The sequence below is a fragment of the Tupaia chinensis genome, unplaced genomic scaffold, assembly GCF_000334495.1.
Source record: "Tupaia chinensis unplaced genomic scaffold, TupChi_1.0 Scaffold000197_1, whole genome shotgun sequence".
In the NCBI taxonomy this organism is placed as follows: domain Eukaryota; kingdom Metazoa; phylum Chordata; class Mammalia; order Scandentia; family Tupaiidae; genus Tupaia; species Tupaia belangeri.
The window spans coordinates 5911373-5928496 of NW_006159672.1; the positions used below are offsets into that span (position 1 = coordinate 5911373).

Consider the following 17124-nt stretch of genomic DNA (forward strand, 5'->3'; position numbering starts at 1 on the left):
CCTACCCACCTCCCCCCTCCACCCCGCATCAGATGAAAATGCTCCTTTGTATTTGTCTATTCAAGTGAGGAAAGGAGAGCAATGGCCCCTGAGGCTCTTTGTGGGGGAGGCTCTGTACTGGTGCTTTTGGGCTGTGGCCACAAAGACAGGGTTCATCTAAAATGAGGCTGCTGTTTATCCTCTTAGGGATTCTCTCTCATTATGTTATAGTTTGTCAGTCTCCATTTGTAAATATAGAAGACACATTGAGACTATGCAAATAAAAAGTTTCTTCTCAAACTTTTGCCCACTCATTTTCCCATTTATCAGTAGATCTTCCCAATAACAATTATTGCTGTGGGTTTCTCACAATTTTCTATTTCCCCATTCCTTCTATTTTATTCATTAGAATTTTTATGTAAGGAAACTTGTTCCTTCTCTCCCATTTCTTTATTTCTTTATGTAATTATTTGTGTCACTGAACTCATGGCTATATAATTCTATGGGTTATAATCCAATACTATGAATTATTTTCTCACTCAAATTGCTCAAGGGAAGCCATTGTGTCTTTTAGATTGACACTTGTGTTCCTTGAACATGTCCCATTTTTTTTTAATCACTTTCCTCCTTTCTGTCACCACAGATGCTCCAGGCTCATCTATATCATCCCTGTCTACCTGTATTATTAAACCCTGTGTTCATAATGATATCTTCAAGTGCAGGCCAACAATGTATCAACTTAAAAAACAAAGAAGGTGAGGTGAAGATACATAGGCCAGAGTTGTGGATGGCTCCTTGAGTGAATATAAATTTCAGTTGCCTGAAACCCATGTGTATCCAATGGCTTCCAAAAGGCTAGATTATATAATGGAAATGAGGAGAAGGAGGAAGTTACAAAAGTTTATCTTTTTTAAAGAATTTACATTGGTTTATAAGAATAGTATGCACTTCCAATCAGCTATTGTTTCATGAATCATTCTAGGCACATGACAACAGACAAAAGTTGGGGTTATGATGCACAACGTGTAGTTGGTAGAGTAATTGGTTTGCAGTGCCAGCTAATCAGGGAACTCTGTTAAGATGTGTCTTTGAGCAATTACTTTGCACAGATGTGTGGGGTACATGACAGTCTAGCTGCCCATATCTCTCTCTAGGCCAGATAAGTTTTAGCAGACCTCCTTATTCCTTAGGCTGCTTTAAACTTTTGTTTCTCAAATACAAGATTCATCTCAGCTTTCCCCCTTTCCTTTTTTTGTAACTTCTTCCTTTGACACTTGACTCTCACCATGTACAATATATTTGCTTATTTGTTCACTCCTAGTATATACACAAACTTGTTTCAGAATTTCTAACCCATACCCTTTAAGAAATAAATTTACTAACTAGAGTACAGTATTTGTGTATAGCTCTTTATGTCCCTAACCTGTTTTCCAAAATAACTTAGGTTGGTTCTTTTGTTTTCTACCCTCTCCAGGATAACTGTATTACTCATTTATAACATGATTAGGTTCCTTCATTACAACTCATTTCATTTTAAGTTTTCTCCACATGATTTTTTTAAGTTATATGTGACTTAACTTCTTTGCCATGTGTTTGGGATGGCTCTCAGAGTTTAGATATATGCATAGTGTATGTATCTACAACCTCAGTCATGGCACTGACAGCCCCATCTTCCCCAAACTCCCTCTTTCTGGCCTTTGAAGTGCATGGATGCCCAAAATCCCAAGAGGATAATGGAGAAGGGATTGTAGTGTGGTCATCCTCTGGGGAGTGGTTTCTCACTTTCTCTCTCTCTGTTTCTGGCCGGTGCATATACCTTATAGAAAATTTTTGAAAAAAGAAAAAAGGAAGGAAGAAAGAAACTATTGTTCAAAGTGATTATCATTTTGCCCTCTCACTCTGTCTTGTTTTCCAGGATTCTCACCAGCAGTAGATGAGAGTTCGTGTTGCTCCTCACTGATAGTAGTTAATACGCTCAGTCTCTTTCTCTCTTTCTTTCTTTCCTTCTTTTGTCTATTCTAGTAGATCTAAGAGTGGTATATAAGTATCTGGTTCTTTGAGGTTTTCTCTTTGTTTATTTGTTTTGGTTTGGTCTTCTTTTAAGCTGCCGGAGCTGGGATTCGACCACATGCAGCCACATGCGATGTAGTTCCCTTAACCACTAGGCTATGAGACTGGTCCAATACTTAACATGTTCTGTTTTGTTTTATTTTTTCTAAGCCACTGGGACTGGGATTTATACCATGGTTGACCACATGAGATCTGGCTCCCCTAGCCACTAGGCTATGGGGTTGACCCCTTGTTTTGGTTTTAATCTGCATTTCCCTAATGACAAACAATGTTGAGTGCCTTTCTATGTATTGATTTCCCACTCATATATTTTCTTTGGTAATGTGTTCACACATTTTGTCCATTTGTGAATTTGGTTATTTGCTTACTGCTGATTCTTGAGACTTATTTGCGTATTTCAGATACATGCCTTTATCAGATATACAATTCAAAAATATTTTATCCCAGTCTCTCTTTTGTCTTCTTGTTCTTTTAAAAATGTCTTTTGAAGAATATTCTTATTTCAATGAGTCTAATTTGTCAAATTTTTTTACCCAGAGAGTTAGGCTCTCCTTTGTATTTGTCTATTCAAGTGAGGAAAGGAGAGCAATGGCCCCTGAGGCTCTTTGTGGGGGAGGCTCTGTACTGGTGCTTTTGGGCTGTGGCCACAAAGACAGGGTTCATCTAAAATGAGGCTGCTGTTTATCCTCTTAGGGATTCTCTCTCATTATGTTATAGTTTGTCAGTCTCCATTTGTAAATATAGAAGACACATTGAGACTATGCAAATAAAAAGTTTCTTCTCAAACTTTTGCCCACTCATTTTCCCATTTATCAGTAGATCTTCCCAATAACAATTATTGCTGTGGGTTTCTCACAATTTTCTATTTCCCCATTCCTTCTATTTTATTCATTAGAATTTTTATGTAAGGAAACTTGTTCCTTCTCTCCCATTTCTTTATTTCTTTATGTAATTATTTGTGTCACTGAACTCATGGCTATATAATTCTATGGGTTATAATCCAATACTATGAATTATTTTCTCACTCAAATTGCTCAAGGGAAGCCATTGTGTCTTTTAGATTGACACTTGTGTTCCTTGAACATGTCCCATTTTTTTTTAATCACTTTCCTCCTTTCTGTCACCACAGATGCTCCAGGCTCATCTATATCATCCCTGTCTACCTGTATTATTAAACCCTGTGTTCATAATGATATCTTCAAGTGCAGGCCAACAATGTATCAACTTAAAAAACAAAGAAGGTGAGGTGAAGATACATAGGCCAGAGTTGTGGATGGCTCCTTGAGTGAATATAAATTTCAGTTGCCTGAAACCCATGTGTATCCAATGGCTTCCAAAAGGCTAGATTATATAATGGAAATGAGGAGAAGGAGGAAGTTACAAAAGTTTATCTTTTTTAAAGAATTTACATTGGTTTATAAGAATAGTATGCACTTCCAATCAGCTATTGTTTCATGAATCATTCTAGGCACATGACAACAGACAAAAGTTGGGGTTATGATGCACAACGTGTAGTTGGTAGAGTAATTGGTTTGCAGTGCCAGCTAATCAGGGAACTCTGTTAAGATGTGTCTTTGAGCAATTACTTTGCACAGATGTGTGGGGTACATGACAGTCTAGCTGCCCATATCTCTCTCTAGGCCAGATAAGTTTTAGCAGACCTCCTTATTCCTTAGGCTGCTTTAAACTTTTGTTTCTCAAATACAAGATTCATCTCAGCTTTCCCCCTTTCCTTTTTTTGTAACTTCTTCCTTTGACACTTGACTCTCACCATGTACAATATATTTGCTTATTTGTTCACTCCTAGTATATACACAAACTTGTTTCAGAATTTCTAACCCATACCCTTTAAGAAATAAATTTACTAACTAGAGTACAGTATTTGTGTATAGCTCTTTATGTCCCTAACCTGTTTTCCAAAATAACTTAGGTTGGTTCTTTTGTTTTCTACCCTCTCCAGGATAACTGTATTACTCATTTATAACATGATTAGGTTCCTTCATTACAACTCATTTCATTTTAAGTTTTCTCCACATGATTTTTTTAAGTTATATGTGACTTAACTTCTTTGCCATGTGTTTGGGATGGCTCTCAGAGTTTAGATATATGCATAGTGTATGTATCTACAACCTCAGTCATGGCACTGACAGCCCCATCTTCCCCAAACTCCCTCTTTCTGGCCTTTGAAGTGCATGGATGCCCAAAATCCCAAGAGGATAATGGAGAAGGGATTGTAGTGTGGTCATCCTCTGGGGAGTGGTTTCTCACTTTCTCTCTCTCTGTTTCTGGCCGGTGCATATACCTTATAGAAAATTTTTGAAAAAAGAAAAAAGGAAGGAAGAAAGAAACTATTGTTCAAAGTGATTATCATTTTGCCCTCTCACTCTGTCTTGTTTTCCAGGATTCTCACCAGCAGTAGATGAGAGTTCGTGTTGCTCCTCACTGATAGTAGTTAATACGCTCAGTCTCTTTCTCTCTTTCTTTCTTTCCTTCTTTTGTCTATTCTAGTAGATCTAAGAGTGGTATATAAGTATCTGGTTCTTTGAGGTTTTCTCTTTGTTTATTTGTTTTGGTTTGGTCTTCTTTTAAGCTGCCGGAGCTGGGATTCGACCACATGCAGCCACATGCGATGTAGTTCCCTTAACCACTAGGCTATGAGACTGGTCCAATACTTAACATGTTCTGTTTTGTTTTATTTTTTCTAAGCCACTGGGACTGGGATTTATACCATGGTTGACCACATGAGATCTGGCTCCCCTAGCCACTAGGCTATGGGGTTGACCCCTTGTTTTGGTTTTAATCTGCATTTCCCTAATGACAAACAATGTTGAGTGCCTTTCTATGTATTGATTTCCCACTCATATATTTTCTTTGGTAATGTGTTCACACATTTTGTCCATTTGTGAATTTGGTTATTTGCTTACTGCTGATTCTTGAGACTTATTTGCGTATTTCAGATACATGCCTTTATCAGATATACAATTCAAAAATATTTTATCCCAGTCTCTCTTTTGTCTTTTTGTTCTTTTAAAAATGTCTTTTGAAGAATATTCTTATTTCAATGAGTCTAATTTGTCAAATTTTTTTACCCAGAGAGTTAGGCTTTTTGGTGTTGTAAAAAAAAAAAATATTGCCTTACTCAAAGTCACAAATATTTTCTCCCATGTTTTCTTCTAGAATTTTATGTATTTTTTTGTCTTACTTTTAAAATATCTATGAATCATTATGAGAATATTTTTCATATGGGGCACAGTTAAGGATTAAAGTTTATTTTTTTGTCCATGTCCATCCCTGTGTGTCTTTGTCTTCTCCAACCCTCATTGTAAAGAATTTTTGTTCTTTTTGATTAAAATCCCTTCTCCTTGGACTCAGTTTCTGTTCTGTGGTTGGCACCATCCTGACTGGAGCATCCCTCCCACTCTGTGTCACTGTACCCTGGGAAGCAGGATGGAGCGAGAGGGCTGTTACTGCCATTCCCGGAGCTGCCCTTGCCAGGAATATCTGATCCCCATCTGATCCTAGGAGTGGGGCTGGATCTTCAGGGACGGTGCCTGTTCTACCTCAGATCTGGAAGCGTGAGATGACTTGGATTAACTGTCAGCAGATTCAGATTTACAGCTCCCAGCAGAGCAGGCTTCTGAATGCCAATGAGCAGCCCCCACTCTCTTTGAGCCTGGTCACAGATTGCTTATGCCGCCCAGGCGAGTTAGAATTGATGGCTGTCTTGTCATTTTTGAAATCCAGGGATAAGCTGCTTTTTTTGGAATGTAACCATAGTTAATGAGTATTGTTCATATATGGTACAGGGATCTTCATTTTTAAAAAAATCTGTTATATTATCTATTATAACCCACCAAAAGTTTCTTCTTACTGAATTTGTGTATATATATTTTTTTGGAGGGTTTTTTGCTATAGGGCGTGTGTGCTTGCCAGAAAGACAGAGAGAGACAGAGAGATAGAAAGCTAGAAACCCAGGGGGGATAGCCACACTGCAATCCCTTCTCTTCCATTCTCCTCTCGGGATCTTGGACATGCATGCACATGCACCCGGCACGAGTTTAAGCCACCAGGTCCGGGACTCGAACCACGGTTGGCTACATGGGAGTTCAGCGACATAGCCATTACACTAACTGCTGGTCCCTGCATTTAATTTTTTAATAAAGGAACAAAGAATGAGATGTTTGGAAACAGTTCAGCACATTTGAACAGTTAGTTCTTTGAAAGTGTTTCATCCTTAGGCTAAGCTCAGAGGAAAAGCTCTTGTCTAGGACTTCTGGAGAACACTCAGCTGTTGCCTATCTCTTGGAAGCAGGGCCAGGGGACACCTACTGGAGTGGTAGAGTCTCTCAGGTGTCCTGCGATTCTCCCTGGAAGGTCCACCTTCCAGGGCAGCCAGCCCAACCAGAGCAACTTCAACCTACTGGGCTCCAGCTTGAAGTAAGTATGAAGAGGGGCTTAGAGTCTGAGGTCAGCCGCATGCTTGTCTGATGACAAGTGAAATGCCTGTGTAGCAGTCCATTCACATGGAGCCCTGTTGGTCACATTGCATTTGCATTTCAGAATCAGCTGGCTTGAAGGGTCTCCGCTGGCACGTGAGGATGGCTTTTACTTTCTATCCTCTCCATCCTCCTAAAAGGATTGTTTTCAATTTAATTTTCTTGGTGCATGAATTTTCCCTAGTCCTCATACTGGTGCATGCCTCACTTTTGCCATTGGTTGGTGAATTGCTGACTTGGTTATTTTGTTCTTTCGTGTTTATAACAGCTGTAGATCCACCACCCACAACAAAATCCCTATCTAACCTTATAGCCCATCCTATTCTCTCCCTTGTGAGAGCTTTGTTAGAGCACTGTGGTGTTTCTGAAAGTACAATATTTTGTGTTTGTAAAAATCTTCAATGTATTATTTGCACTTAAGATCATAGTGCTGAGATTCAGCCATGTACACCCTCTGGTGTATGTGACCTCACTGTGGGACTTTATCTCCCCTCTGATACACATTTAGATTATCTCCCGGTTTTTGCTTTTTATGAATGGTGGTTACTGAGCATTCTTGTAAAGTCTCCTAATGTACTGGTGCAGGAGTTTTTCTTGGGTGTATTCTTGAGAGCTGAAACATAAGATCATATTTTTATGAATGTTCAACTTTAGGAGATTACACCAACTCTTCTTCAAATCATAGAGGCTTCACAGCTATTTTATTTTGCTTTTTGTTCTAAGTCTTTCTGTTTTTACCTCATGGCAAGGATGGTTCTAGGCAATTTTCACAAAATCTCAAACAGAAATTGAATAGCCAGCTGAAACTGAGGGTATCCCCTCCCCCTCTTTTTATTGCTCTGTTGTCTAATTTATTCTTTTCAGCCAGCAGCTTATGGCCTTTGGGCCAGCTGTCTTGAGATTTATAAAGTAACCATCTTGGTTCAAGCAATAGTGAATCCGTTTACTAGCATGACCATGAAGCCATTAACAAGAGATGTCATTATTAGAGAAGTCAATGTCAGAAAAGCTAAGGGGGGCGCATGTAGGCCTATGTGAACAGCTGCTTGTGACCCAAATAGGAAACAAAGCCAAGGTCCAATGGAGAGCAGACAGAAAATGTGTGTGGATGTGCATGCACATGCCTGTACATTGGGGTGGAGTGGGGAACACATCTGTGTATTTGGTTGTGAGCATATATATATATGGGGTGGGGTGGGGAACAGACGTATGCATTTGGTTGTGCATGCATACCAGGGCATTTGGTTGTGTGTGTGCACATCCATGTGTTTGATTGTGTGCCCTTGGACAGGAAAAGGTCTGGGAGGCTGGGCAGTGGATCCTTTCCCCATGCAAGATTTCCTGACCAGCCAGTGTGTATTGTACTTGCATCAGAGCAAGCCAGCTCTTCTCTTCAGGAGGCACAGGGCTAAACTGGCTTCTGAACACCGTTTAGGACGTTACCTGAAATACTAGCCTTGGCCCTGGTACCTTTGGGCTAATGTGGGATCCTAGGTTCTCAGAGAGTTGGAAAGCAGGAACAAGGTCAGAGCCTGTGAGCAGTGCCAACCTTGGTCTGTCGCTGTACCATCATCAAAGCCCAGAAGCTTCCAATTCACCTGCCTTTGAATTTACTCCTTTCTCTATCCCCCAGATAGGACCACTGGAGCCAGGGGTCCCAGGAGCGGAATGCGGACCTCTGGGTGGAATAGTGCCCCTCCTCCCCCTGCGCTGAGCAGCAGTGAGGGGAGAGTGGGGAAGGCAGGAGACAGCAGAGGGGGGCTTTGTTACCTGCACTTGATGCCCACATGCTCTCCAGAGCCTCAGGAGCTGTGTCTCCAAGGGTCAGTGTAAGGGCCCTGCATGTTATCATTTGGTTCTCTTTATATACCTGTCCATGTGGGCAGAGCCTGCTGGAGCCCCCAGTGGGCTGCACCCCATCAGCACTCTGGACTACCTGGACCAGGATACATAGAGATGCAGTGTGTGCTCCCTCCCTCTGCAAAAGGGTCAGGATTACCCAGGAAAAAAACATTTCGGTAGTCAAAGACAGGAAGGAGGCAAGAGATTTAGCCAATGGAGGGGCAGGTGGGAAGCAGCAGAGAGCCTGGCCCAGGGGTGGGACTACAGAAGTTATTGTAGGGAACCAGCAGTTGGCGTAATGGCTATGTCGCTGGACTCCCACGTAGTCAATCGCGGTTTGCCTCCCGGACCCGGTGGCTTAAAACTCACACCGGGCGCGTGTGCATGCGTGCCCAAGATCCCAAGAGGAGAATGGAGGAGAAGGGATTGAGGCGTGACCATCCCCCCTGAGGGGTGATTTCTCGCTTTCTGTCTCTGTCTGTCTGGCGAGCACACATGCCCTATAGCGAAAACCTTTCCACAAAAAAAAAAAGAAAAAGAAGAAGTTATTGTAGTGCTGTGCTACATGTATCCCTTCCAGTAAGTGCAGGCGAGGAATACAGAGGTGCAGTGTGTGCCCCCATTCTCCTCTGAGACCCCCAGCCCTATGCCTTTAAGCATGACCACAGTGCACCTTCAGCAGAATCCAGCAGGCACTGCCCTGTTCCCAACAGGTGTCCAGCTTGCCCTTATGCTTTCTCCCCTCATCTGGCTCCTCTCACCAGGCACCCCTTGTAGGCCCCACCTCCTGCCTCTACTCACCCCTCCTTGTCCTCACCTCAGTCAAGCCATTCTCACCCAGGGCAATGGAATGCAGCATGGCCGTCCCATCTGCTGTGTAGCCGCATCTGCCCTCCCCACTCGCACTCCTCTCCTCTATCTCTCCATTATCCAGGATGGGTACCTCCTGTGTCACCCTAGCCCACAGCCCAGCCTTTCCTTTTTTACCTCAGTCTACTGCAGGGGCCTCCTGGCTGCTGGCTCCCTGGAGGAGGGTACAGAACAAAGGTTCCTAGAAGCTCCCAGCAGGCAGCTTGGGGGCAAAACTAATGAAAATGTGGGCCACTCCACTCCCTAGGCTGTTGCCCACACTAAAGCACCACCTATCCTGGCACTGTCAGGGAAGTAGGCTCAGGGCTGATGGTAACATGAACCTGGGGACCAGGAGGCATGGAGCTCTGGGAAGTTATTTCTTAATTCTCATTCAAGGAAATTCTAATTCTAAATCTTGAGTTACAACTTCAAAGTGCCAGGTTCAGTGTATGACAGTAGCCAGTGTGAATGGAGAGAGGATGGCCAGGCCAGTTCTGGGGCAACTTGCCCTGCTGACTGTAAGGGCATGCCAGTGACTTCTGATTTGTCAGGGTTCTCCAGAGAAGCAAAACCAACAGGAGACAGCCTGGCTCTTCCTCAGACAGGCTCTTGCGTGGACGAACAGGCCTGCAGGTGGCCTGGGGGCTCAGCCTGGGGAGGCAGGCGGGTAATATGCTGTGCAACCTGATGGCTTCCAGTCCTAGGAACGTTCTCCATCACCCTCGCTGGCATTAGGGCCTTTGGATTTGGTCAGGAATTTACACCACTCATTTTCCGGGGTCTCCAGCTTGTAGATGGCAGATTGTGGGACCTCTAAGCCTCCATGGTTTGGGGAGACACATAGACTGAGGTCTATTAGAATGAGCTGACTCCCCAGAATCCTGGGTTCTTCCCAAATCCACATTCCTTGCCACCTTTGCAGCCTCCTAAGGCTCTCCTGTGCAGAGCCCTGAGCACCTGTGGGCAGTTCGTCGACCAAAGACCCATGCTCTCCCTGTGAAAGATCAGCCTGGCCTGTATTGGGTTTTTGGTAGAGATATCTTGGAGCAGAGGGTTCTCCTAGACACTCCCCTTCCTGCCCACATCACACACTATGCCAGCACCATGCTGAGCTGGCAGAGATTGCTCAGTGTCGATGCCATAGGAAGATGGAAAACGGAAGTCAGAACAGTGGCAATGGGAGGAGTTCTGAAGACCAGGCAGGCTGAGAACAGGTGGGCTGTTCAGTTTAATAACATGACATTTTGGGACACGCAGATGGTGTAATGGTCACATAGGTGAACTCTCACATGGCCAACCATGGTTTGAGGCCCAGAACCGGAGGCTTGAAACTCATGTGGCCACATGTGCCTGTGTGCCCTAAATCCCAAGGGGAGATTGGAGGAGAAAGGATTGTAGCATAGCCATTCTCCCTGAGGGTGATTTCTTGCCTTCTGTTTCCCTGTCTCTACTCGAGCACACACGCCCTGCACACACGCCCTGTAGCAAAAATCTTTCTTAAAAAAAAAAAAAAAGACATTTTAACATGGATGACTCCATTTTGGTCTGCTCTGTGGGGCTTATGGCAGAAGCTTAGTTCAAAACAATGACCTCCTAAAATGTTTATTCAACAATTTTCTATCCTCCCACAGAGTCTGGGAGACTAAGGGCCTCTTATCCTTCATGATGATTACACTTCAAAGGAACAGCTCTCAGGTCCTTGAGAGATATACTTCCCAGAGATTTGCATTCACAGTTGCAAGCCCTTTTTAGTAAAAGCTTTAAGAAAGGGAGGTCAGGATCCTGTGGTTAGGTGTTGCTGGAACAAACAGCAAATTCTGCTGTGTGGTGGAACTTTCTCAGGCAGAGGTCGGCCTGCTGCTGCTAAAAGCCATGCTAGTGCTGGTCCAAGTCTCAGTGCAGAGTTTGAACAAAGCTGCCGTTCTTCAGGCCTCCAGGTCCTGTTGTGCTGGTCACCAATAAGATGTTTTAACATCACCACAGATGTCTTATTGTCCCTTTTCCTTGAATGTCTTCCCTGATTCCCACAGAGTCCCAGGTGAGGTCCACAGTGCTCAGCAAGCATACTCAAAGTACTCAGAGGGCCCCTCACCTCTGCCTCCAGAAGGCCACCTGTCCCCCATCCTGCACCCTACAGGCCCTGCTCTCAGTGGCCATGGTCTCCAGAGATCCCAGCCCACAGTCTGTACTGGGGGCCCTGAATGAGGGATAGACTCTTCACTTATTTCTTCACATTTTTGCTAAAGGTTTTCCACCTGGACATCTTCCTTCCATTTCTAATGGAACTCCACTTGGAGTACTATTGACTTCCTAATGGGGATGACTCTTCTCCTGGGTTTGGGGTTGTGAAGAGACCACTTTCCGTCTCAGCTGAAGCATCATATTTTTAAATCTGTTTAAATTTTCTTTAAGTTGTATGCTGGTACAATGAGATTTTAATGCCTTCACAACCCCTTTCTGGTAGTGTCTGTAATCTCAATAGATTTATAAATCCATATCCACCTATATTAGATTATTGGAGAACTTGTGGTTCTGTCGACGGAAAAAAAATAACCAACTGTAAAATTAATAATTAATACGGTTTATTTCCAAGCCAACTGTGGCCAGAGAAGAGGCATACATGCCTTTTCTCCTCAGGAACTTGACAATGTAGTTGAAAGTAAAGTGTTGAAGTCTGACAGGCCTGAGTTCAGGTCCTGCTTCTGACCTCTTAGCCATGAGACCATATCAAGAACATGACTCTACTTTTTTTTTTTTGTAGAGGTTTTTGCTATAGGGCGTGTGCGCTTGCCAGACAGACAGAGAGAAACAGAGAGATAGAAAGCGAGAAATCACGCCCCCAGGGGGAATGGCCATGCCGCAATCCCTTCTCCTCCATTCTCTTCTCACGATCTTGGCACGCACTCATATGCGCCCAGCATGAATTTAAGTCACCGGGTTCGGGACTCAAACTGCAGTCGACTATGTGGGAGTCCAGCGACATAGCCATTACGCTAACTGCTGGTCCCAAGAACATGACTCTTGTTCACTTTGGCCTCCTGCTCTACAAAGGATTCATCTCCTTGAAGTATGGGGAGTAAATTGGCTGATGCATTTGTATTCACTGGAGTTCTCCAGAGAAACAGAACCAATATAATATTATGTATAATATAATGTGGCCTCTGATACACTCAATATGATATATATATATATATACATATATATATGTGATACATATTATATACATATATATAAAATAGGGCTTCAGAAAGTTCATGGAAATGGGATTAAAATAGAAATTTATTTGGCACAAAAAATTTGAAATTCCTGCATAGATTTTGCAAAATATACATTTTCTTTTTTTCATAATATACATTTTCTATGAACTTTTTGAAGTCCTATACACACATGCATGTGCGCACTCACACACACACACACACACACACACACATAGAATTGCTGGAGGAATTGGTGCAAGCAATTATGTAGGCTAAGAAGTAAGTCCCAAGATCTGCAGTTAGCAAGCTGGACACCCAGGAGAGACCATATGTAGTTCCAGTCTGAGTCCAAAGGCGTGAGAACCAGGACAGCCGATGTTGTAATTTCTAGTCTGAAAGCTGGCAGGCTTGAGAACCAATAAGAGTCAATGTTTGGTATAGAGTCTAAATTCTAGAAAAGATCAATGTCCCTGTTCCAAGTAGTCAAGGAGGAGAGTCCCCATTCACCTCTGTGTTATATCCAGGCCTTCAGTTGGTTAATAGAGCCCACCCATGTTGGGGAAGGCAATCTGCTTGACTCAGTCTACCAATATAAATGTTCTTCTCATCCAGAAATACCCTCACAGACATACTTGCAATAATGTTCCACCAAATATCTGGGTTCTCTATGGCCCAATCAAGTTGACATAAAATTAACCTCCAGAGCCGTCAAGAACCCTAAGGAGAAATGTCCTGACCTGCTCCATAAAAGTGGCTACCGACTTTATCATTTACTTAATAGGCAGGTACAAAGCCAAACCAGTAGACAGGAGATCCAGAGTAGAATATAGTGAGACTATGGATCCTCCTGGCATGGAAGAACCATCCAGGAGGTTTTCTCTGTGAGCCACACAAAACTCACCTGTAGGAGCTGGGCAGAAGGTAATTTAAAAGATGACCCTTGGGCCGGCCAGATGGCATGGTGGTTAAGGCAACTAAAAGATGACCCTGCGCAGGCAGGAAGTCAGTTGATAACAGCACTGAGCTCTCTCTGTCTGTCTGGTTGATAGAAAGACCCCGGAAAAAGCTAAGAGGAGTAGAAAGCTAAGTCTGGGTCTGAGTGAGGCCAGGAAATGTAGTTTTTGATATTCCTTCTAAACTCAGAACTTTGTGGGGGGTGGGGGGGAAGACCTTGGCCCCAAGCAAGCTTTGTTTCAGCCATTTGTTTGACAGTGTTTGAATAATGTTTCCCAAATATTACTTATGGGAAAAAGGCATTGATTTTAGCCTATCCTCCATTGTCCTTATAATTTGGTGATGGTATATTTGTGTGGGTTATTTGGTTGGGGGGAGTTGCTGGAGTACAGAAAGTAAGGGGCAGTGTTTAGGGTGGAGAGCAAAGATTCAGGATCTAGGGTCTTACCCTCTCCCCAGTAGACTCTCTGTGTATGAGAACCCTGGATTTGCTTGCCTTATATACATTTCTGGAAACCCCAAGTGAGCCTGTGGCTCCAAAGCTTTCTGGTGGCGTTCACCATCTGTGGTTGATTCAGATCCAAGCGGGGTTCTTCGGACCCCAGGAAGGTGTTGTCTCCCTTGCCAACAGCTTTATGTTTCCAAACAGTTGAGATCCCAGTGGAAATTCCCAACACAAACACAGACGGTAGGGCCCTGTTATTCAGGCTCTATTTTGACATAAATCAGAATGTTGTTTTCTAATCCATATGTATGACTCTACTTGAATGTATTACCAATGGGTGTTACAGATGAGAGTTCTGCTTCTGCAGCTTTTAACAAAGCTCTGGTATCATCATGCCTAGAGGGGCTGGGCACTGATGTACAGAAATATCCTTGCTGCTAGCACGGCCATGGTCCAACCAAACATCCAGCTGTCCTCTGGTTCCTGCTCTGTTCATTTTGGGACTAGCAGCTGAACCAAATTCATGACTGTGCTTATTAACTTATTAACTTAGCATCTTTTCTCATTGTAGCCCAATGTAAACATTACAGAAGATTCTTATCCTCTAAATTGAAGAGTAGGGCTGTGCATCTCAGTGCTCGCCTCATCATGATGTCACACTATCACAGAGTGACTGTTTGTCCACCACTCTTCTTCACTAGGCTTTGAACGGTCAGGGTCCCATTAGCACCATCGTGTTCCATGGGCTCCCTCCATACCCTATGTGTCTCCACTTTATGAACTGTGAGCTCTGTGAGGAGCTGTATACAGTCAGTGATGTGCCTGGGTTTTTCACTGTGTAGTTGTTTTTGTAGCCTCTGATACACTCAAATAAAAATCTGCCACATGAGTGACAAAAAAAGTAAATAAATGCACTTCCTGAGGCCAAGGACTATGTCTTACGTTATCTGTCACCTCATGGCTTCCCACACTTCCTAGCCACAATGAAAGCCAATATTCCCCAAGACCACCCACATGTTCAGTAATTCAGTAGAATTCATAGTCATACCAGGGCTAAGATTTATTCCAGCAATATCATCAGGATGCACAACTGGAGCCATAAAAGAAGACAGAGCCTAAGGGGAATCTATGGGCAGGTTCCTATGTTCTCTCTCTCCTGTGAGGTGCGTGCAAAACGCACATTCCCTCCAACAGTGGCAACGTACCCCATGTGTACAATCATTCTTCCCAGGGATATCCATTTGAGGCTCAGAATTCAGGGTTAATTGGGGCCTGCTCAGTTGGACACTGACCTGCTAAAGTGGCAGACCCTCAGAAGGAAAGCAGACGTGTGCCATAACTCATGTTTGTACCAGCAGTCTAGACAGGCACAATTATCACATAGAGCATGTTTCAGCAGGCAAGTTCCCAGACATCACCCTGTACACAGATCCTTCTACTGTTAGCATCCCCAGGCCTTCTGTCTACAGAGACATTCTCAAATGAGGCATTTGGGGGAGGGAGCTGACACAGCACTGGGCCAGGGACTGCCTGGGGACACGGAGGAACAACATGGGACCAAGAGATCAAGGTAAGAAACACAAAATGATGTCACACTCGCCTATCCTGTGCCTTCAATGACTCAATTTGGATGAGATCTTGGGTCGATTGTGTGAAGCAGTCAAGAAGCTGGGCCAGGGACTAGAAAGGGCAGGGATAGAGAATACCACATCACTAGAGGAGATGGGACTGCAGAGGGTGGAGGCAGAAGGGGTTTGGAAAGCCTGAAAACCTGTGTAGTTGTTTTTGTAGTCTCTGTGCATATATGCATGTGTGCGTGTGTGCATGTGTGTGTGTGGTGTGTTGCAGTCATGGATGAGGGAAGAAAGCTACCCAAGTCAGGAAACAGTGTCAGTGAATGAAGTGTATTAGCAAAGTATGGCAGCAACTGGCTCAGGGAGGGTCAGGTGACCACAGGTGGCCAAATACCATTGTCTGTCCCTTCAACCTGGGGAGGGATTTTTAGGACTCTGCATATTATTTTCAATAAGACTTGTGTTACATAATTGCATGTATATAGTTCATACCCCAGGCAATTGAGCACATCATTCAGAAAGGCAGTGATATAAGATGGAAAGGTTGGTGGGTAGATGGTCAAGATTCCTGGTTCTGGTCAGCCTGTAAGTGTCACCTTCGGAAATCCCTTTTTTTTCTTGGGGCTTTACCTTTTCTCTCTGCAAAATGAGAGGGCTAGGCTGGAGCGTCTCTCTACTCTGTAATATTCTAGAAATGGGTGACGATACTTTACTTAGAAGTGGATCAGATTAAAGACATAAGGAGGGACCAGTAGATGGCTTAGTGGTTACGATGCTGGACTCCCACATGTCAGTCCACGGTTCGAGTCCCAGACCCAGTGGCTTGAAACTCACTCCATCTGCATGTGCATGCATGGCCAAGATCCTGAGAGGAGAATGGAGGAGAAGGAATTGTGACCTGGCCATCCACTCTGGGGGATGATTTCTCACTTTCTGTCTCTGTTCCTCTCTGTATTTCAGGCAAGCCCACACACCCTATAGCAAAAATTTCTCTTAAAGAAAAAAAAGTTGGGTTAAAAATTTTAAAAAGAAAATAAAAACCTCCTCAATCTCTCCAATAGAACACTCTGCTCTAATGTCTACAGCCCTAGCGGTTCTGTCCCTGCATGTTCCTTTCTCTCTATGCCCCTACTGCCCCTGTCCCCACTAATGCTCCCATGCCTATGGTCTGATCCAGAGCTCCCCTCCTTGTTAAAAGGAACTTTAGCAGCTCCTTCATAACTTATTCAAAAACATTAAAAATTTATTAGTTAATAAAAAATAGAACCTAGCAGAGGCCTACTTTCTAAATGAGAAGAAATGAATGAAAAGTGGATAGGAATGTAGGCAGCTGCCCCAGGAATCATGAGGAAGTTACAAGGCCAAGTTTGCAAATGGTGTGTGGGGAACAGAGCCTGTGATCTGCCCAGAAAACTATTTGCACCTCCTGAGCTTCAGGCCTATGCCTGGTGCTGGATCACAAAGGCAGTGCCCCTCTAACTGGCACACCAAAGTCCACATTGGGCCAGCTCCTGGTGAAAGCCTTTACCTAGAGTATTTCTCCTGACCTCCCTAGTGTAAGTGCTTCATGCCCCATGAGTGTCTCAGCTATGTCACACTAAAAGGTGTTTGTCTCCACTATTTTTCAGAGAAAAAACTGCATTGATGAAGACGATTTTAAGTGTGATTTCCATTCCTGCTTGGTGATCCAGTCGACAACCCCAAAAGTCTTGCAG

At 43.6% G+C, this 17124-nt stretch overlaps 1 protein-coding gene across 1 annotated transcript in view; it reads left to right on the top strand.

Moving 5' to 3' along the window:
* JAKMIP3 (Janus kinase and microtubule interacting protein 3) overlaps positions 1–17114 on the top strand; it is a 96273-nt gene extending 79159 nt beyond the window's left edge. The window contains 1 exon segment of the mRNA XM_027771236.1: positions 17038–17114. The gene's annotated coding sequence lies outside the window, so the exon portion shown is untranslated.
* Positions 17115–17124: the final 10 nt, after the last annotated feature.